Source organism: Festucalex cinctus, chromosome 2 (genome assembly GCF_051991245.1).
Source record: "Festucalex cinctus isolate MCC-2025b chromosome 2, RoL_Fcin_1.0, whole genome shotgun sequence".
Taxonomy (NCBI): domain Eukaryota; kingdom Metazoa; phylum Chordata; class Actinopteri; order Syngnathiformes; family Syngnathidae; genus Festucalex; species Festucalex cinctus.
The window spans coordinates 7,551,021-7,574,230 of record NC_135412.1 but is presented as its reverse complement, the minus strand read 5'-3'; the positions used below and the strand labels follow the sequence as shown (position 1 = coordinate 7,574,230).

The 23,210-nt window shown below is 40.2% G+C and overlaps 1 protein-coding gene across 4 annotated transcripts in view; it reads right to left on the bottom strand.

Annotated features, from left to right (window-relative positions):
* The window catches only part of LOC144013552 (synaptotagmin-2-like), an 82,054-nt gene that overhangs the window by 43,501 nt on the left and 15,343 nt on the right, over positions 1-23,210 (bottom strand). For 3 of the 4 annotated variants that reach the window (XM_077512567.1, XM_077512566.1, XM_077512571.1), the window contains one exon: positions 3,197-3,264. The exons of the other annotated variant lie outside the window; for it this stretch is intronic. The gene's annotated coding sequence lies outside the window, so the exon portion shown is untranslated. The remainder of the gene's footprint in view (positions 1-3,196; positions 3,265-23,210) is intronic. 4 annotated transcript variants of the gene reach the window in all.

The following is a 23,210-nucleotide window of genomic DNA, read 5'->3' as shown; positions in this document are numbered from 1 at the left end:
TAGGAGGAATGGCGGAGAAAATGGATTATTTGTGCTGTGATAAAGTACACAGAGCAGAATTGCCCAGACAGACGAGAGAATCTACTGTTATCGACTCAACTCTCAAGAATGATTCTCTAAATATGAAGCAGTGGAGCATTGTTGCAGCTGGAAATCTTCTGTGAATGCTTACACTTGGGTATGTGAGCCAGATAGCAATAGTGGATTAGATGTGGCTCTCTGCATGCGCTGGTACTAAAGATGTGTGAAGGTGCAACAATGCAGTACTTTGGTTGTGATGGCCCATTTTTTAATCTGGAATAGTGAGTGGAAAACATCCTTACTGCCACTATGCTTAATATGAAAACTAATAGGAAAATGTATACAGAGAGATCTGAATGATAATCAGTAATGTACTTATTTAGTTTCACATGTTATTATACTACTAAAACAGAAAATGAAGGCATAGTGAAGAACGGATTCAATTGCTGGCTGACTCTCAGAAGTACGGGCTGACATTTACAATTTAGGTGAAACTGTCATTTATTTCCAACGTTTTCTGTCTCCATTTGAACTCATGCTGTCTTGGACGTTCAGCTTCCAATTTTTTTTTTTTTTTTTTTTGTCCAATCAAATTTCAGCTTCGATGTGTTGCCATGTAAAGGCCTTCCGAATCCCGAGTGCTTGCGTCAAACATACACACACGGATAAAATGACTGTTGTTGTTGTTGTTGTTGTTGTTTTTCCAATCAGATTTTAGATTTGACTAAACACAATTTCTCTTCATAACATTATGTGGCCCTTGCTTCCTTCTGATTTTCTGTATGTGGCCCTCAAATGAAAAAGTTTGGACACCCCTGCTTTAAGGTCTACAGAACTGGATGAATTTAGAAATCTCAATCCAAGAGAATCAGGATTATTCTCATCCAATCCAGCAAGTTTTGAAATACTGGGATAGAATTTATCTAGGTTTTATATGTTTGAAAAACTGGGCCCTGATGACAATGCAACTGCAAAACTGTTTTTCACCAAGAGTAACCTAAGGCGTGCAAATTCATTCAGTGGAAGTAGCCATGATCAATGTTAACAATAAGAAAAAGGCACAACATTGGTCTGAAACATGGCAAATGACTGTAGTAGCAGTGCAAAGTCCATCCTTCCTGGGATGGCAGCTGACCGCTGGGGTTTATTGGCTTGGTGTTGCCCAATTCCATCACTCATGTAATGACTTTGATTAATCGACTTCAATGCTAGACTGTGCAGGTGATGCAGTAAACACGCACACAATCAAGCCAAATCTTACAGTAAACTACACTTGTCCACAGTGCAGTGCAGCTGCATCTCCATCATCCCTGTGCCTCCCATGGTCATTACCAAATAATGGCAGAACTGGACTGGGACTAAAAAAAAAAAAAAAAAAAAAAAAAAAAAAAAAAAAAATGGGGCCTGGTATTTTTGGCTTAGTCTGGCCCCTCATAATTAGAACACAACTGATTAGCGATTTACATACCTTATGTCAGTGGTGTCCAAACTACGGCCCGGGGGCCATTTGTGGCCCGCCGTCCATTTTTTAGTGGCCCGCGACATATGCTAAAAATGGCATTTGACTCAGTTCAAATAAAATAAAAACAAAAATGTTTGGAGATGGTCAAAGTACGATGGGAGGGTCAAAAAACAGGTGCTATTAAAGTTTATTTTAGTTGGCTAAAACTAATGAGAAAACTAAAATTCAAAAAACAATTCCGTTAACGAAATAAAATAAAAGCGAAGATACTTTTTTAAAAAAAAGAAGACTAACTGAAACTACTTTTTATGTTTACAAAACTAACTAAAATAAAACTAACTAATTGTAGCAAAAATGTCCTTCGTTTTAGTCTTTGGTAATTAATTTAATGCATGAGCCTTTGGGAATAATTTTAAATGTGATTTTTAGTAGATTTATTTTGATATAAACCGGAATAATGACATCACGCCCATGGTGTTTTTTAAATATTGCGCACAAGTAATACACATTTAAAAAAAAAAAAAAAACTAAAACTAATACTGAAACTAACTAAACTAAAACTAAGCATTTATTAAAGAACTAAAACTAATACAAATAAAAAAAAACCTAACAGAACCACCCTGAAAACCAATTAAAACTAACTAAACTAAAAAAAAACTCAAAACGAAATAACTCAAATGAAAAATTAAAAAACTATAATAACCCTACTGCCATATTACAAATACATTGGTTTATATACTGTAGCATTTTTCTAAATATGCAAAAGCACAAATAAATTATCTGTACAATCTTTAGGACTAAACACAATTTCTCTTCATAACATTATGTGGCCCTTGCGTCCTTCTGATTTTCTGTATGTGGCCCTCAAATGAAAAAGTTTGGACACCACTGCCTTATCCTGGCCTGGCTGGACTTGCCAACTATAGTTGCATTTTATAAAGTCGTAAATAAAAAAACTTGGTAAAAAATAAAATTATTATTATTATTATTATTAATAATAATAAATTATATACAGAAAGTAATAATAGATTGTCATCATCAGAAAAGTTTATAAAATAAAAGTCTTATAATTCTGTATGGGTCAAAGTTTTTGTGTGGCAAATGACCACAGCAAATTAGGAAATTAGATTGCATCTGTGCAAAAGAGGACGGAGTATGGGAAGAGGGTCAAATGCTGTCATGGGAGACCACTGCTCACTTCCGACTGTGAGTCAGCTCTGTACACTCAAGGGCATCACAAACGAATCTGTTGGAAGTATAAATAGATATTTAACAAGAAAAGAATGTCTAGAGATTTAAAAAAAAAAAAGTCAATCGATTTTTTTTTTAAGGCACCTTCTGTGCATTAGAATGATAAAGGATTGCCAAAATAGACAACACACACACCATGGTGAGTAAGCCACTCGGGCCATGCTTTTAGTGGACACTTAGAAAGGCGTGCCGAGTCTTTGCAATGACCAAGATGGATGATATTCTTTCCACAGAGGATGGAGGCTTGTAACAATGCGCAGTGATGTGTGCCCTCATAAAGAGGACGGTCACAGCAATGACACTGGACTGCTATGATGAAGTGGAGACTATACAAACCCCCCCCCCAACACTACTTCTCTCGCAACCTTTAAGTTGGCATGCTGCACAGTGTTGTCAACGAGTGTGCCACGCCGAAGTTGCATGCGGTCATGCACACAGGATCTGTGCTAGTGGGACACTTACAGCCAAATGTTGAATCTTGAAGGAGTGGCTGGAGGTAGTCACAGTGAAAAAGCTGCCAGTCCGATATCCTGAAAAAAAAAAAAAAAAAAACACAAGCACATTCTTGTCAGACTAAACGGAGCAGTTTTATATTCAAAGGTGCATGTCACCCCGTGACCCTTGTGAGGAATAAGAGAATGGATGGATGGACGGATGGGTGCATGTCATAAACATGCATGGCCATCACAAATGTCCTCAAATCTCTTGATAAAGTACCGTATTTTCAACACTATAAGGCGCACCACATTATAAGGCGCAACTTCAATGAATGACATGTTTTAAAACTTTTTCCATAAGTAAGGCACTACAGTAGAGGTTGGGGTTACGTTATGCATCCATTAGATGGCGCTGCGCTAAAGGGAATGTCAACAAAACAGTCAGATAGGTCAGTCAAACTTTATTAACAGATTACAAACCAGCTTTCTGACAACTCCATTCACTCCCAAAATGAATAAACAGCTGTTTTATTATTTTCTCTGAGGTAAAGTATTAGTATTAGCTAGCGATCCAAGATGGCGGGATCTTTTGCGCATGCGCGTCACCGATCGTGCAGGGTCACCGATAGCGTCTTGATAAAAATCCACTCCTTGATTTTCTGTTTCGTTTATCATTAAATTAAAATCTTCTAGCTATTCCAACATGTTCTCCCCGTGCCCGCGTGGGTCTTCTCCGGGTACTCCGCTCTCCTCCCACATTCCAAAGACATGCATGGCAGGTTAATTGGGTGCTCCGAATTGTCCTTAGGTGTGCTTGTGAGTGTGGATGGTTGTTCGTCTCTGTGTGCCCTGCGATTGGCTGGCAACCAATCCAGGGTGCCCCCCGCCTGCTGCCCAGAGCCAGCTGAGATAGGCGCCAGCACCCCCTGCGACCCTTGTGAGGAATAAGCGGTCAAGAAAATGGATGGATGAATAGCTATTCCAACTCCACCAGTTTAATTCTTCATGCTCATTCTTACATAATCATGCTGACACAAAACCCAATTAGCAGCAACGGAAACCTACTGTAACCTCACTGTCAGAATTGAACAATTGTTAGCATTAACTTTCACTCAAGCTTTCCTGAATTAAAGATTAAAAAAAAAAAAAAAACTTTCCATTTGCACGGAACCTCCACACTGCAAACATAATTAGCACCAGGAGCTAAATATTGATAGCTGTGTCATTCTCTCAAAAATAAAGTCATGAATCACAAAGCTGCACGGCGAGTGAGTTAGTACTGACTGCTATCAATTAAAGTGCTGCTCACCAGTTAGTCAGTTGATTTGACGTTAATGTAATCTTAATGACTATAGTGAACCTCGCATGTTCCCCAAATTCTCCTACTCAGAGAATATTTTTAACACATCCTTCTCTATTTGCAATTTTTATTTTTTGCCAAGACTTGTCTCCAGTAAGTATGACATTTATTGTAGCGTCTTCTTGGACGATAACAAGTTGAGAAGCGGTGATTGGTCAAAAGCCTCTTTAATTGACACAACAAACAGTTTCTGTCGGCTGTAGCTATGCCGAAAAACATCACACTAATTGTCCGCTGAAACTTCTGCCTTCAGCCTGTGGAACGCACACACACAGTAGTTCCACTTGCTGCTCATTCCGCAACTCGCTCATCCAATCACAAATCTAATAGCAGCAGCAGTAATGTAGAATTGTGACTGACAATCAGAACAGGGAAGATGGTGGCGCTTATGTCTGCTGCAGTTGCTTTGGCTTATGTTTGCTTCACCAACGAGGACTAAACACAGCATCAAAATCAGTGAAATCTGTAACAACATCTCCACAGAACATTGTTTCAGTGTTCCCCAGTAAGGAAAGTAGCTATTGGCTGTCCTAAAAGTTGCTAAAAGTCGCTCAATGATATAATTGCCTAATTTGCATAATTGGCAATTTACATGTATCGAGTACAGGCTCCGGCCTTCCTGGGTGGAGTTTGCATGTTCTCCCCGTGTCTGCGTGGGTTTTCTCCGGGTACTCCGGTCTCCTCCCACATTCCAAAGACATGCATGGCAGGTTGATAGGGCACTCTGAATTGGGCACTTTAACCCTAACCCTTTATGGGGGCGGCGGGGGCTGGGTTGTGGTGGGTGACGGGTGTAGATAGGAGGGGGGGTCATGTGGGGCGGGGCCGGTTGGGGTGCCGTGTGGGTCTGCCATGCCCCGTTCTGCGCCGTTGGGCTTGGGGCGCGGGCCGTGTAGGGGTTGGGGCGCTACGGCCTCCTGGGTTTGCTCTCCGGCCGGTGGCCCCTGCGGGGCCCGGGGGTTGTGCCCTGTCTGGCCGAGGTCAACAGCTCCCCTCTTTTGCCAGATCCACAACTCCAGCATCTACTACAAATCAAACAGAATTTGCTTCTCCCACTGGTCGCTGAATTGGTCGAAGCTGGTGTTTGTGGATCTTACTCTGCTTCGTCTATCCTTCCTTCCTTTAGTCTTTCCTCTGGTCTCTTCAGATCTCCCTAATTTGATGGAATTTAGATGGAATTTTAGATGTTTCTGGGATTGGTGAAAGATTCTGGTTTGTAACTATGGGTACAAAGTGGTGATCTGGTCATGCTGAATTACACTTTGTTTCATCTTTCTTTTCTATGATCCTTCCTCTGGTCTCTTGACAACTTCACGACTCTGGCGGGACTCTGAAGTATCTGGTTAAGGTGTAGGGTATGGGATTTTTAAAAACAGGTTTCAGCTTAATTAATGAGCACAAACTCACACGCACACACACAGGCATGCACACGCACACCAAAGAGCGAGAGCAATGATGATGACATGTTGAATCGGACTACCGAATGAACTATAGTGAGCTCTCAGAAAGAAAAAAAAAACAATAAAAAAAAAATGAAATGCAATCAATGTGTTGTGGTATCATAATTTGTGGTTATTGGTGTATTGATTTTTTTTTTTTTTAATTATTATAGGAAATTATCATCACTTTTAAGGGAGCCAGAATGATTCACGGAAGTAGCTATTTGCGATTGAGCACAGACCCACCATTTCACGTCAACACTACTGTTGATCTTTCCATCTATTAAGGGAAATTCTTTGTGCTTAAAATAGTAAATTATGGATCTTGAGCTGTTCATAATAATAACAATGTTTATTTTCAATTTATTTAACAACAGTGGTGTCCCCCCCCAACCAGGATTACCAGGAAGAATATTCCTAAAATTAGTGATGGCAAAATGAAGCCCCGTAAAGCAGTGAAGCCCTGCAGTGAAAAGCGTCACACACACGTAGGGGCTTCAAGATGATTCATTTCCTCGACTACGCCATCATGTGGACAGAAAAATGTATAACATGCTTGGTGCACGCAATAAAATGGTGTGGTGTAATTTTGTATATCATGCTCTAAATACAAAAGAATATATATTTGAAGAGTGTTTTAGCATGAATTGTTGTGTTACTTTGTCTATGTTTGTGCTTATGCAACAAGTGAAAATGTGAAATGAGGTAAAATAAAGTGCTTATTCATATTTATTTAAAAACAATATTTTTCCAAAGTTTTTGGACTCAGGCGGTTTGTTTGTTTTTGCAGAGAATTTCACCTCCTTTGGGAAAAAAACTCTTTCACATGGTACTAATGAAGCAGGGGTGCATCGATATGAGATAGCAAGTTTGTATAGAATTGGACGCGTATATTTCTGTGATTCCAGGACTGAAGGGGACTTTCAACTGTGAACAGAAAAATGTGAATTTTATGTGTTGTCACATTTTATTTTATTTTATTATTGGAATCTGTTAAAATAGTACTGTAATTGCAGTGCATTATTTTCTGAGGTGAGATCTGCTCAAAGTGCTCCAGTCCCAAACAAGGGAAAATCTCTTTCTTGCTGGTTCCATCGCAAAAAGAAGCTCGGCAAATCGAATGCCAAAAGCAAAAAAAAGTAGCGCAATAAGGGACCCGAAAACAGAAAAAGTGAAGGGGAATCCATAGCGTTTCTTTGCCGCTTTTATTTCGAACTACACTCAAACCTAGCGAATCATTTCCTGAATCAGTCACGTGGTACACCCGCTTCGCGGGGCTTCAAACGTCATCACGTACGTCATCGACACACGCATTGAATCGCGGTTCATGAACCACTCATCTCCATTACTCGGCACACGCTTCAGGGATTCGACCCGAGAAGCACATCACTACCTAAAATACTCCAAAGAAAGTGTTCTTCAACACCAGTGGAGCATATACCGTATTTTTAAAACATGCTTCTAATTGTCTGAGCATGAGCTTTGTTCATATTGCTTTAGCTATAACTCACGAGACCACCGTATTATATGACACATCTTTTAAGATGCTAACAACATAATGACAAAGTGCCCAGAGGCTATACAGTGGTCTTAAATGTGATTGTGTGTGACAGTTTGCTGCCAGGAGGAGGAAATTATGTTTTATGACGAGCCAATTCAACTGTTCCTCTTCGGTCCCTTGGCCCTATGTTTTTACATTAGCATGCCATCAATTTCATGACTCACTGGGCTTAATTGCTTTATTGTAATTGTCACTTGAAATACATCCAAGGGGGTAGATAAGTAAGTTCAATTTTTTTCCATGCCATGAGAAGGAATCCGTTTGCACTATTGAAAACTATCAATTGCCTGAAGAATGTTTATCTGTTGCATCTGTTGTTTTCTTTATCTGATACCAAAGTGCATCGCAGACAACTGAGAATGCAGTGGCCCAAAAAAGAATGAAGAAAAAGGCCAACCTTAGTAAAGCATTAAAGCATGGTAGGCCCTGTGTTAGACAAAAAAAAGGAAGATGAGGCTGACAAAACCATGTAAAGTGAATTAGTATACAATGAAGTAAAACGAAAGAGGAAATGGACAGTCCAAAATGCATGGGACTATTGTGTAAGAGAGACAGTACATCATAAGATGGAGGCAAATGAGCTTCTGGGAGAATTGCAGCTGTATGATAACTTCCCTGTGATCACCGGAGGTTGTGGAAGAAAAACTACACAACAATCTATTTATAGAGCATTAGTGAGATAGAGAGAAGCAGTCAGGGGCATTGTTGTTTGATATTGTGGCATCATCTCTGATAGTGGACACTAGCAGTAATAGTCTGCGAGTAAGATAAAATGACAGCAGAAACAAAAGGTAATGATCCTTGGGAATCATGCTGAGGCTGAAAGCAACATTGTTAAAAATACTAAACACAATTCCTATGGATTTATTTTTATTTTTTTTATGGTGGATATGGCGGCTAAAGGCCTAGATACACCAATCCGCCTACCCCGTCGGCACGTCGCGTTGAAAAATGGCGTAAATATACACACCACACCAACCCCGACTATTACGTACCTTCAGCACATGCACGAGAAGTAATTCCCCTCCATACCACCACCTCCACCTTTTTACGGGGCGGGATATAGAAATGTAAATAGGGGTGTGAATAATTGCCTAGTACCTGACGATTCGATTCGTATCGCGATTCATACGTCACGATTCGATTTGATACCGATTAATCCCGACACAAATTTAAAAGCTGATTGTTGCGATTTTTTTAAACTCAAATTTTGAAAATACTAACCATTAAACTTGTAAATGTACACTGTAAGATTTGTATGAAAATGATTTATTTATTTATCTGAAACTTCAGTCATAACTGTGAGCCACTGTATTTAACAGGTTGTCATCAGTTTCAAATTTGAACAGCTTTGAAATAAAATATTAAGGTACATAATGTTCCATTTTTCCATGATTAAGGTGTGAACCCTAACCGTAAGTAAGACGTATTGTTGAATATTTTTCCATCAAAAATGGATGTTTAAAAATCGATTCGGCCGCCTAATGAATCGATTCGAGAATGCTGCGATGTAATATCGCGATATATTGCCAAATCAAATTTTTTTTTAACACCCCTAAATGTAAACGACGCATACCGGTTACTTTTTCTCTCACGATGGCTTCCCACGTGAATGAAACCCTCCGGCTTTTTGCCCAGTATCATATAATGCTGTCAACGTCAACCCTCTCTCTTGTGATTGTACGAAGATTAAGGCAGCACAGGTGCAAGATTAGGAGAAACCGCACAAAATGGGCAAAATCCTGGACACTCCAGTGACCAAGGCAAGGAGCTAACCCAAACCTTTATTGAGAGCTTTAACTTACTTCAACCATTTCGCCCGGCTTTTCTCTGAGCAGTTCCACATGTTGAAGGCCTGGGCTTTACATCAGTACTGCTTATCCGCGTTTGTCACTTCCTCTTTGTTGTGATTGTGCTCTCAGGCTGTGTGTTTTTGTTTTTTCTATTAGCCTCTGATTGAGGGATGGGGCGTGTCCTCCTGCGCCGCACCTGTTTCCCATCCTCAATCAAGCCTTCATAAGGACTGTGACTGCTGATACTCCTCATCGGAGTATTGACCTTGCTACGTCTTCTCCTTATGCATTAGTCTGCCCTCGTGTGAATTTGTTAGACCTATAGCCTCGTCTCTTGTTTCCAGTTTGTTTCGTGAGTCCTTTTGATTAATAGTTTTCTGTTATTTCCTCAGCTTTTGCTAGAGAGAGCGTTATCCTCGCGTTGAAACTTTTCTGCTCGGTAGTTTTATGTTTCCTCAGCTTTACGCCTGAGTTTTGTTATTCACGTGTTTTCTACGTCGCCTTTAGTTATCCGCTTTTTACAGCGTGTTTTGTATTTTGGTTTTGTTTATTCGCGTTGTGTTTCTTTAGCCCACGGGTTTATTTTTGTTACCACTTCTCCTTGCAGCTTTTACAAGCATCTTTTGTTAACTGTTTTTCTCTTGGCTTCGTCCAGCGCTTTTTGTTCTAGAACTTGTACAATAAATTTGTTAAATTATCTTTTTGTGTTTCTGCGTTTGGGAGATCCATATCCGGTTTTACTGGAAACATAACACTCTTCTTGCCCTGTGCGCTGATTTGCTAGCTAACAGCCAATCACAGTGATCAAATGCCCCGATACCTGATGCCGATTCAACATGTCAAATATACTGAAAACGCCCAACGCTGTCCGACTCCCGACGTCGGATTGGTGTATCTAGGCCTTAAGACCAACATAAAAGCAGGTGTGGCTCCTATATGTGAAATGCTCGCAGTACTCCAGAGAAATGCTGTGAAAATATCAGCAGGAGTCATTTGCATCCAGCTAAGCGTCAGCTATGACAGCAGCAGCTCCTTCACACTGCAGGACTTTGATAATAACAATGAGTGGTGCATTTTTATTTTATTTCATTTTTTTTTATCAAAAGGTCAAATAGAAAACAATGATTCCAAACAATGTTTTTTTGTATTATTATTAAATATCCGTCATGAACAAAAATAATTTTCATGACAGATGTTTTAATATGTCACATGTACGGTATGCTAATAAACCTACTTTACAGTATGAAAAAGACACAAATATCATGAAGAAAAATAATGTCAAAGACACGTATTGGAAGATCGTAAATTGGCTTCATGACAGGGGCGACGGGCTCTGATTTGCTGATGCTCAGATACAATCAGGTAAAATGGAATTGCCTGGGTAACATAATTGGATCGTTCCCCTACCTATTTGTGATGCCAAAGGACTGAGCAATTTACTGGAGAAACCAAATGAAATTTAATGAAGGCTCTTGATAGCCATTACTAGTCCTTGTGTGAAGGACCTCCAAATGAACACTGCTGAGCTAAAGCACAAGGTCAAGACAAGTACGTGTAAAACCATTTATCCACGTGTAAAATCCTTGTTGATTAATAATCAAAGTGTGTCCGATCGAGAAGATATCATGTAATTTTCTAATAATCCACCACAACATCAGCTCCCTAATCTGCCGGATGGTTTATAGGTCGACTAATGATAAATGAAACCGTATCACCTGTGCGCATTTATAGCACATCATGCACATACACACAATCAGCTCAGATTTCAGAGATAGCAGCTCAGTCATTGCCATGGCAACCACAGGTCAGCTACTTTACTAGTCTGTAACAGCTGCCCAGGGCAGGCCCTGGGCATAGGTGAACTAGGCGGTCGCCGAGGGCACCATCTATTGGAGGAGGCGCCAAATTGCAGGGCAAAAAAAATTAATAAATAAATTTCCCCCTCGTGTTTTCTTAAATAAAATATATTATACAGCAAATATATTTTAAAGAATAATTAGTTTTTTATAGGGATGGGCGAGTACCGATACCAAGTATCGGTATCGGGCCGATACCAGCCTTTTTTCAAGTACTCGAGTATTCGTGACGCAGACGAGTACAAGCGACCGATGGCAGAGGGGGAAGACGTTAAGTGAGTCCTCCTTGCCTGTAGCTGGCGCTAGCTTGCAGCAGTTTTTCACCAAAACTTCACCGGTTTGGAAATACTTCAAAACTGTGAATCTTAAACTAAAAGAGCATTTTTGTATTTTATTTTGAGCGTTAAGAGTATTGAAGAGTGACTGTGCTGTTTTTTTTGTCAAAATTAAAGGAAATATATTTGTGTAAACATATCTTTTAGTGATTTTTTTTTTATTTGTCAAAATGTACTACTGGTATCGGCAGTTGGTATCGGTATCGGTGAGTACTGAGGGTCTCGGTATCGGTCTGAAAAAAAGTGATATCGTACATCCCTGGTTTTTTATGACTTCTAGTCTAAACAAACGACTATGAGATCATGACCTGGCCCCCTGAACCTGACCGCTTTACAATGAAAGGTCGGAGGAGGGGTCGCGCATCATCTCAGAGTGCGAGCGCTATTGATAGAAGGATGGCACGCTTGTGTTGTGTCTATACATCAAAAACTTTTACAATGAAAAGGTCCAAGCCCTCGGGTGCTGTATTAAGAAAGCGATGAAAGGAAGAGGAGGAAAAACAGGCCCAGGGTAGAGGCATGTATGTTTGTCAATCATCATTGTCTATAAAAAACAAACAACTATAGAGGAATCACACTCCTCAGCCTCCCTGGTAAGGTCTATTCAGGGGTGCTGGAGAGGAGGGTCCATCGGGAAGTCAAATCTTGGATTCAGGAGGAGCAGTGTGGTTTTCGTCCCGGCCGTGGAACAGTCAACCTGCTCTACACCCTCGGCAGGATCCTCGAGGGTGCGTGGGAGTTCGCTCATCCAGTCCACATATGTTTTGTGGACTTGGAGAACGCGTTCGACCGTGTCCCTCTGTGGTTCCTGTGGGGGGTGCTTCGGGAGTACGGGGCTCGCCCCCTGATGCCAGCAATAAGTCGGATTCGTTTCCAGTGAGGGTTGGACTCCGCCAAGGCTGCCCTTTGTTACAGATTCTGTTCATAACTTTTATGAACAGAATTTCTAGGCACAGCTGAGGCGTTGAGGGGGTCCGGTTTGGTAGCCTCAGCATTGCGTCTCTGCTTTTTGCAGATGATGTGGTGCTGTTGGCTTCATCAAGCCGAGATCTCCAACTCTCACTGGAGCGGTTCGCAGCCGAGTGTGAAGCGGTTGGGATGAAGATCAGCACCTCCAAATCCGAGACCATGGTCCTCAGTAGGAAATGGGTGGCGTGTCCTCTCCAGGTCGGGGATGAGATCCTGCCCCAAGTGGAGGAGTTCAAGTATCTTGGGGTCTTGTTCACGAGTGAGGGCAGGATGGAGCGGGAGATCGACAGGCGGATCGGTGCAGCGTCTGCAGTGATGCGGACTCGGTATCGATCCGTTGTGGTGAAGAACGAGCTGAGCCAAAAGGCGAAGCTCTCGATTTACCGGTTGATCTACGTTCCAACCCTTACCTATGGTCACGAGTTGTGGGTCGTGACCGAAAGAACAAGATCCCAGATACAAGCGGCTGAAATGAAATTCCTCCGCAGGGTGTCCGAGCTCTCCCTTAGAGATAGGGTGAGAAGCTCGATCATCCGGGAGGGACTCAGATTCAAGCCGCTGCTCCTCCGCGTTGAGAGAAGCCAGCTAAGGTGGCTCGGGCATCTGGTTCGGATGCCTCCTGGACGCCTCCCTGGGGAGGTGTTCCGAGCATGTCCCACCGGCAGGAGACCCCGGGGACGACCCAGGACACGTTGGAGAGACTATGTCTCTCGACTGGCCTGGGAAGGACTTGGGATCCCGCCGGTGGAGCTGGTTGAAGTGGCTGGGGAGAGGGAAGTCTGGGTTTGCCTCCTAAAGCTGCTGACCCTGCGACCCGACCTCGGATGAGCGGTAGAAGATGGATGGATGGATGGATATTTGAGTTTTAGCCATTGCAAAATGGCTTCCACATTCATCATTCAACTGAGGTAACAACCTTTTGAAGGCATTTTAAAAAAATAAAAGTGGACTTTTTTTGTTCAGGGAGTTCTTTCATCGACACAATAAACATTTGGCTTGACTGTATTTACTTTTATGTTGCTAATGTGAGTTGTTTCTTAAATGAAAGTTTGGAGTCACCACGTTCCAAATGGCAGGGCCTCTCCATTCTTCACCAAGATTACTGTTCAGCTTCTCTGCCAGCACTTGAATTACTTGATCCCCCTCAGGACCCCGCGTTGTCTTTTCTTTTTTTTTTCTCTCTTTCTCTGGTTCTGTCTGCGTCTGTCTCCACGACACGTGGCTCTCCATGACAGTTTCTCCCACTCAGGCAGGGAAAGCGATTGGGGGGGGGTGTAAAGGCGAGACCACAGGAGACTCGTGGGTCTTGTTGAGTTGAGTCAGGTGCTGTGCATCCTCTGCAGCATTGCATATGAGCACTAGGAAGTGTGCACGTGTGAGAGTGGGTGCTCGCCAAATGGGAGGGATGTGTCCCAAATTTAATCTCTCTATTGTGACGATGATGGGTTAGAGGGGGAGAGAAAAAAAAAAGGAACGCGCCTGCTGAAATCCCACTGGCAGTGCTGCAATGCAGGGGTTTAACATGGAGCCAGGAGGCAGGCGAACACATTTAAGAAGAAGCCCTCTGATAACACGCGCAGTTTACAGACACACACAAAGATGGACACCTATGTCCACCAAAAAGCTCATTTGTTCAGTGGTGGCTGTTTGAAAGTTGGTTTGAGAGTGATCTCATGCACAAAAGGCAGCCGAATCAAACCAACCCACACATTTACAGAATATAACTATAAACAAACACTGAGAAGTTAGAAATATTAAGCTAACAACTAATTGTATTGTTAGCCCGTACAGTCTCCCAGAGTGTCGTGCGCGAGCTAAAGAGCATAATGGTGGTTGCCAACATGACAGATTGTTGACTGTGGGAGTCTTTTACAGTCAGCACAAACCAGCAATTGATGACACTTTGTTTTACACGCTGATACACACAGCAGTGACACAAGAGATAAACAGTCTTAAAGAGCACTCGTCTGACTTTTTGTACAGTGGCTATGAGAGAGCAGCAAACCATCTACTACTAAATCTGCATACATTTCCATGATAGTGTTTAATGTGATGTCATCATCTTATCCCAATCCAGTTAAAATGAGGTGGCACATAATGTGAATATTAACTCCTACTTTCATTACAAGTAAATGTTGTGCCATTACCAAGTCCATTTGTCTTCCACTAAGACACATCGGCCTAATTAGAGTTTGTAAAGTGCAGAAATGTCAAACACTAACAGTCATCCTTGCTGTTCCACAGCCGACAAGATGAGCTTTGTCAGGTTAAGATGATCACTATCTCCTTCGTTAAAATCGGAATACTGCTCAAGTATAAACTTATCAGTTGGGATGGGAAGGGAAAACAGGTTCTTTTTAGGACTGGTACCCGATAATTTGATTCCTAGCCTTCGTTGTTTGTTTCAGTTTCAGAGTAACCAACGCTGTCTTCTCAAGTAACTAATGTGCAGGGGTGACCAACGGCAAGGCAACTTTACCGAAGTCGTTAATGTAACTCCAGAGGAGTGTGCTGAGGGGAGCTTTCCGACAGCTACATTTATGTGTATAATAACGTTGTGAAATTAACGACTCAAAATGTCCCCCGTTTGACTATAACTCTCGCTGTATATATATTAAAAATGAAACTCTTTTATGGATGACATGTTTTGTTTTGTTTTTTTGGTTCATATGAGTCATGACTTCATGGCAAAGAAAATAATGTAAAGGAAATTTCATTTAACGAGAAAGGTCAACAGAGGGCTGCACAATGTTCTGCCTGTAACTTCACTCATTATGTTGCCTCTTTACAACATCAAACTTTTTTTTTTTTTTGAGGGTATGTTTTTGTACTTGAAAATTCCTCTCTGTTGTACTTGCAATGTTTAACAAATGAGGCAAATATCAAGTAAAAAAAAATGTTCTTTGCATTTATATGTTCTATGTGTCCCTGCTAGTCTAAACACAGTATTCGGATTAATATTGTTTTTGTGAAATATGAATCCACCAGTTGGTATCCATCTCAGGGGCTGCCATTTTGTCCTGCTGTCGACTGAAATTGATGTGACAGTGCCCACGGACTCAGCTCGTGACCATCATGTGACAAAACCCAGAAAACAGGTGAGCCGTCGAGGAGCATGGATGTAAACCATATTTTACATTACAATAGAATAAAATCATCCTTGTCATATACCCACATACACAAAATTTGTGCCGTTGTGGGTGTGAACACAGCCGACTTGATTCGCATCGAATGGAAGTGGCTCTTCTCATTCATTTCAAATCGATGCACGAGAGGCACAGTGTTTTATGACACTTGCGAAAAGCATGAATATCTTCTATCACTTCCCTTTGTACTGACATGCTGTGGCCACCGCTGCTTTATTCATAACATCACCAACAACATGCTGTTATTATGATGGCCCGCAAGAAGATATATCCTATAAGATATATTTTAAGAGATTTGGAGCTAGAAAATTGGGAGCATCCCACATTAGGAAGAAGTAAGTGAGTCCAAGCAGAGAAATATCCAAGAGAAACTTAAGAAGATCAAAGTGAGTTAAATGGCACAGCAAAGACTAACAAAATTCTCAGATTTTTATCTTCACATTGGAAAACTACAGTTCTCAATATAAATGAGTACAACCCAAAAGACTTTTACTCCCATAAATGTGAGGCATGGATTTCAAATGGGATTGCATTTAATCAAGTTTCTTTAATGTTGCAATGTTGCAGAGGTGAGGTCACAAAAATAGATTTGAAAATACAGTGTAGATAGATTTAAAAATCAAACTCATAAGAATCCAACAAAGGATGAGCCTAATTATCATCAAAATTCTGAAAATTGTTCTTCACTGAGAAATTAATAACAAGCTTATTTTTCAAAGGAGGTGTACTTATTTAGTTGATAATTGGAAGATTTTTCCATTTTCATTTATCAGGGTCAGGAGTGACTGTCTGCCTTCAGCTAACTGATGTGTTTATGTGCAAAAATAAAAGCACCTGCCTATGCAAATGTACCCGCTTTTGCTTTTCTGTAGCGTTACAAAAAAATGGTAGTAAAAAAACAATTAAAATTTAAAAAAGACAAAAAAGAAAGGCTATGTTGTGTATGACAACTCTTGTTCATGCATATGTAGTAGTTCATCATCATTTCCTACTGCATGTGCTGTATTCAGCAGTAGGAGTGTTAAAAAACATCGATTCAGCAATATATCGATATTACAGCGTGCAATTCCCGAATCGATTCAATAGGCGGCCGAATCGAATTTTAAACATCTATTTTTGGTGGAAAAATATTCAACAAATCGTCTTACTTAGGGTTAGTGTTCACACCTTCAGCATGGAAGAATGTTATATTAATGGAATATTAAACATTAATATTTTATTTCCATGTTGTTCAAACATGAAACAGATTACAACCTGTTTGTTAAATACAGTGGCTCACAGTTTAAAGTTTCAGATAAATAAATAAATAATAATAATAATAATAATAATAATAATACAAATCTTGCATTGTCCATGTACAAGTTTACTGATTAGTATTTTCTAAATTTGAGTTAAAAAAAATATCACAACAATCAACTTATAAATTTGTATCAGGATTAGTCAGTATCGAATTGAATTGTGACCTATGAATCGTGATATGTATTGAATCGTCAGGTGTAGGGCAATTCACACCCCTATTCAGCAGTATTACTGTACATATTATTTTCAAATGTTTTTCCTCAATTAGGCTGTTTTGGCAATATTTTTCAAATATACAAAAATGATTGCAACTTTTGATCAATCCATATCAATTTCATACTTTATTTTACCATTTATTTTAAGTGTGAAATTGAAAAAAAACAACTACCGAATCGATGTAAGCCCCGCTTATTTCTGATCAAAACACACCCACTTCCGGTGTAGGTCACGCCCACTTCCTTTTTAGGCCATGCACCCTCTGAATACAGATCAGTTAAATGGTTGAACAGATACAGGTACTCTCTCATCCCCACTTTTTTTCCCCCCTAAAGATCTTTCCAAAAAGGATTTTAAAAAGAAGCAATTTTCTGAAGAAAAAAAAAACAGTGCAGTTTAAACATTCAATCGTACAATAAATTATAAGAACCACGGTCACTCTTTGTATAGTAACATGCAAGTCTTTCTTTTTTTTTTTCTTTTTTTTTTTTTTTTTTATTAAGAGAGAGCTCAGAATTGTTCATTTGGTAGTCTTACCGATTCAACGTCTTATCATCATTGCTCTCTTTTTTTTTTTTTTACGTGTATGTGCGGGTTTGTGTGCGTGCGCGTATGTGCGCGTATGTGCGAGCGCGCGCGTATGTGTGTGCGTGCGCGTGCGTGCAAATACGTGTACATTTATACTCATTAATTCACTTAAAACCTAATAAAAATCCCATTACCCTTCACCTTAACCAGATACTTCAGAGTCTCGCCAGAGTTGTGAGGTTCAAACGGTCAGGAGACCAGGGAAAAGGTCAGAAAAGATAAAAAGAAAAGAAAGATAAATCAAAGTAAAATCCAGCACCAACCAAACACTTCCTGCCTTAGCCATGGTTACAAAATCAAAGTCTTACGCCAACCCCAGAAACATCTAAATTCCAACAAATTAAGGTGATCTCAAGATACCAGAGGAAAAAGTAAAGAGAGGAAGGAGGGAAGGATAGATGAGGCAGAGTGAGATCCACAGAAACCAGTACATCCAGTCCATCAAAGTGAAATCCAGCACCAACCAAACACCTCCTGCGTGGTTACAAACATGCAAATCTTAACTCATTCACTCCCAGGACATTTTCGCTGTTTTACTGGATTTGGACTGATTTTGCAAGGCTCATAGAATATTGTGTCCTATTGCTATAAAAACATGGACCCTACCAAAAGAAAGATTAGAGTCTCTTCTTTCATCAAGAAAAAAAAAGTATTTCTATCTGTTTCCATTTTGCATCAATTAGTATTAGAATATGGCTAAGTTTCATCATTATTCACAAATCTGTTTAAAACTGTAGGGAAAAGAGCTTTTTGGTCTCTTATACTCTGCTGCCATCGGCTGGCCGTTTTTGTAATAACTACCATTGCTCAAGCATTCTCTTCAGTTCAGAGGTTGCATCAAAGCTAAAACATATAAATACACCTTTGGGAGCATGGTAATAGTTAAAATAGAACGTATTTATACGTTTTTGGGAGTAAATGAGTTAATAATAACAGTGCTCCATCCAACCATTGAAGTACTACACTAGTCAGAAGAGCAACTGGGACGTTCTTTAGACTCTGTGTAACGGGGTCAAAGGTATTGTCGGACAAACGGCAGACAAGCCGCAAGTGTGTCCCCTCGTGGGGATGCTTCAACCTTCACGTTGTCAGCGAAATCCATCACAAGGCCCAAAGTTGGAAAAGCACGCCGCTCCAACGCGAACCGAGGGTGACAGAATCACCTCTCATGATGAGCTACACTTGCGCCACATTCAAACTGACTCTTGTTGCTGCATAATGATGTCGGTCTCAGTGCATTAATGGCTTTCTGTCTCTCACACTGCATGAGCCGCAACATGCTGGATTTAATTACTACTATAATACTTGTGGCTTTAATAGGTTGTTTCATTCCCACCATGATGCTCCCGTGCTTTGTAGATGACAACTGCACGGTAGTTATTCTCCGACGTAAATGAGCGGTTGCTTTTGAAACCGAAAATGGCGCTGTCTTGTGAATGAAGAGAATTCTTATCTGTCGCGAAGTGATCTGACCTACACCGTTGCAATATTTAACTGATATCGTCTGTACTGTAGACGGGGATGTGTTTTCAATTAAGCACTCATTAAGCCCTAAATTAGGCAACGGCCTCTGAAGCATACTAGCACAGGGAAGAGGACAGAAAGGTAACGTAACGCATTATAATGCACGCTTCCCTCCCTGATTTGAATTCTCACTCAAGCACACTGCTGTTGATATCCAGTGATTCACTATTTCAGCTAAAAGTGTTTCCGGTACCTTTAAAATATGGCAGATATTCCGTGTGTGCGACACGTCCAGCGCTGCCGTTATTAATTCAGCGCGGAAGGAATTGAGGCAATATTTCTGTGATAAATGGGAGACTGTGCTTAAAGGATGCTCCTACACCCACAGTCCCGCGCCCGAGTGTGTTATCACCTGCCCTCCCGTAGCCTCGGAATCTGAGCGCGCCATCACGGATCAATGAAGCGCAGCGCAGAGAAGACAAGAGCAATCGATGCGCTTTTGGAAACACAACAGTGTTTCTGCACAAAATACAACACAGAAAAATACTGCTGTCTTTTATTAATGACAAAAACTAAATCTTGTTTAGTCCCGGGCTGAAAAGTGAGATTTGATTATCGTGATTTGGCCTCAGAAAGAAATGATCTCTTCTCCTTGTGAAAAGGTGTAGGCCAGGGGTGTCCAAACTTTTTGATTTGAGGGCCACATACAGAAAATCAGAAGGGCCACATAATGTTATGAAGAGAAATTGTGTTTAGTTCTAAAAATTGTACAAATAATTTATTTGTGCTTTTGCATATTTACAAAAATGCTACAGAATATAAACCAATTTACTTGTTTTATGGCAGTAGGGTTAGTTTTGGAATTTTTCATTTTAGTTTTTATTTTGTTTTTTTATTAATTTTCAGAGTGGTAATGTTAGTTTTTGTATTAGTTTTAGTTCTTTAATAAATGCTTAGTTTTAGGTTAGTTAATTTCAATATTAGTTTTACTTTTTTTTTTTTATGTGTATTACTTGTGCGCAATATTTAAAAAAACACCATGGGCGTGACGTCATTATTCCGGTTTATATCAAAATAAATCTAATAAAAATCACATTTAAAATCATCCCCAAAGGCTCATGGATTATATTAATTGGCAAAGACTAAAACGAAGGACATTTTTGCTATAATTAGTTAGTTTCATTTTAGTTAGTTTTGTAAATGTAAAATGTAGTTGCAGTTAGTTTTCTTTTTTTTAAAAGCATCCTCGTTTTTATTTTATTTCGTTAACGAGGTTGTTTTTTGAATTTTAGTTTTTTCGTTAGTTTTACTTTACTAAAATAACATTTAATAGCACCTGTGTTTTTCAACACCCTCCCTTCTTACTTTGAGCATCTCCAAACATTTTTGTTTTTATTTTATTTGAACTAAGTCAAATACCATTTTTACCATATGTCGCGGGCCACTAAAAAATGGACGGCGGGCCGCAAATGGCCCCCAGGCCGTAATTTGGACACCACTGGTGTAGGCAGTGTAATATGTAGTAGTAGCTCGCTAGACAGATGTAGATATGTTCATCTTAAAACAAACTCTTTCAAAACTGCTGATAAAATAAAGTAGTTCCACCCTAAATCGTAATATTCTAAAAGTTCATTCTGCATTTTGTAATTAGTTGAAAAAATGTTTCACACAAACCATCCTAATGAATGCCACTTGTACAATACAGTTCATGAACATTCACTGAGGTTATCAAGTGTCTCTTCTTGAGCTTTTTTTTTTTTTTTTTGTAGCTTCAATTAAAAAAAAACACACATCATCAAACACATTTAAAATAAAACTGTGTCCTTTAAAAGACACTTTCATTATAATAATTACCATTATCATTCATTGGTGTCCGTGGTTTCCATCCCAACTGAGTATTCTATTGTTAGCTAATGGCTACTTAAATTGACAATTAGAAAAGTACTTGGATACATTCCCAGAGCTTAATAATGACACACAACTAACAAATGTTCATATATAGTAATTATTTTAGGAAAGACCAAATCAAATCAAATGTTCCAACAATTCATCCACACAGGAGCCATTAGTAATGAAATGTAAGATTTTTTTGCACAGAACCCAACATGAATTGTTTTTTGTGTAGCAAACAACGATTAAGAGCGTGCTACTCTCACATCACCTCCATTTCTGGTCAAATGTGCGCTGTAGGAGCCATTCGGTTGCAAAATGTTGCCTTGCGACCACAGTGACAAAAACAACTCTACTACCCAATGGTGTCGTTGATTGCTTAGGTTTAAGTTTGGCAGCAGGAGCAGCAGTAAACCAAGAAACAAGTTTAAGACTATTTTCTCATCATTTTGAACACCGCTAAACAACACAATGTTTGTCGGCCACCGTAAGCTTTCATCATCCCTCGTTTCTTTATGAAACCACAGCAGATGAAAGATAATGCCTTAACAATTAACAGCCTTGACAAAACATGAGTCTTTTTGAACAAGGGGGGCATGATGTGAAATTCTCCACAGTCAACTCAAGGATTCTCCGTTACTCAGGAGGAGAAGGGCTGCCAAAGAGAAGTACACCCCTGGCAATGCAGCAGTAAATCACTGGATCGAGCACCATCTGCTGCTTGGCAGAACATTGGAACATTGATCTTTAAGCCTGGGTTGAGTCTCCGTGTGAATCAGAGCTCAAGTGCGGATGAAATGCTGGTGAGGAAAATGCGCATTGGCTTGCAAGGTTCGACATTACGCCACTGTGTCGGGCCACCGCCAATCCACAGACGCTGTCCCGGCTGCGCTACTGAAAATTTCTAACTGATGCTACAATGTTTGGAGAGCTCTGCCTTCACAATAATATTACCAAACATGTAAAAAAAATTAAGTGTTATCCAGGGACCGTATTTAATTTAAAAATGTCCAAATCCTTGGGATTTCAACCTCTCAACAGTAAATATTCTCAGATTTCTGTAGGCCTCCATGAAAGCAGACTGACCAAACACTGCATGTACGTTGCGGATCCGCGCCGGATCCGACGGAACAGATTTATTTCCATTCTATCAGCTTGTTCAAATTACACTGGCTACGTATGCGCTGCGGATCGACTGCGGACCAATTCCGTCGGACGAATAGACCTATTTTCTATTTTTGCTGGGCGACGCATCCGTCGTCATCCGTCAAATAGCAAAAGTAGCACAGAACACATCGACCGGGAAAGGAAAACCAACGGAGTTTCAAAATAAAAAAAAAATAGTGGTTATTTTTCAGAATAAAACACTCACCAGATCCTATTCCGCAATCATGTCAGCAAAACGTGATAATGCGCGGAGCCAGGCCTTGTACTGTTAACTATAGGAACATTTTAACATTATACTTTATACCTAAATGTGTATACTCTAGCTCAGGCAAAAAACATAGTACTGGAAAAAAATTCTAGCAACCCTATAGAATCAGTAAATGTATTAAGAGTATTTATTTCTTAATAGGATACTTACCCATGGTAAAAGCCAAAAAAAAGTCAGTAAAAAAAGGTTCACTCTAAGTCCATCTCTCTTTCAGTTGCTCTGTTAAGCATTGACTTTCCATGTGTTTGTCATTGTTTTTAATGCCACATTATCACGCACGATCGCACAAGACACGGCGGGAAGTTGTCAATAGTGAGGCTGCATGTGTAGCAAAATCCCGCCCACGTCTGACGCTAGCTTCTGATTGGTCGTTCGCGAAGACTGACGGCATGAGCGTGGCTGCTCTCAAATGAACTGAGAGAAGAACGAATCGCTTCAAGAAGTGACCCGTTCACTCACTGAAAAGATTTGAATCGGTCGTGATCGACACAACACTAATGCTTTCCAAAAACGTTATTTGCGTCACGCAAACGCGGTGTGGCTATTTGCGCTGGCGTTAGTGAATTAGACGCTGTATATCAATGAGTCTCATTTGCATTGGGGTGGGCATATTTTGCGTCAAATGTATGCAAATTACCTCATTTACATACACGCAAATAACACCGGCGCACCGTGACGCAATCTGTTT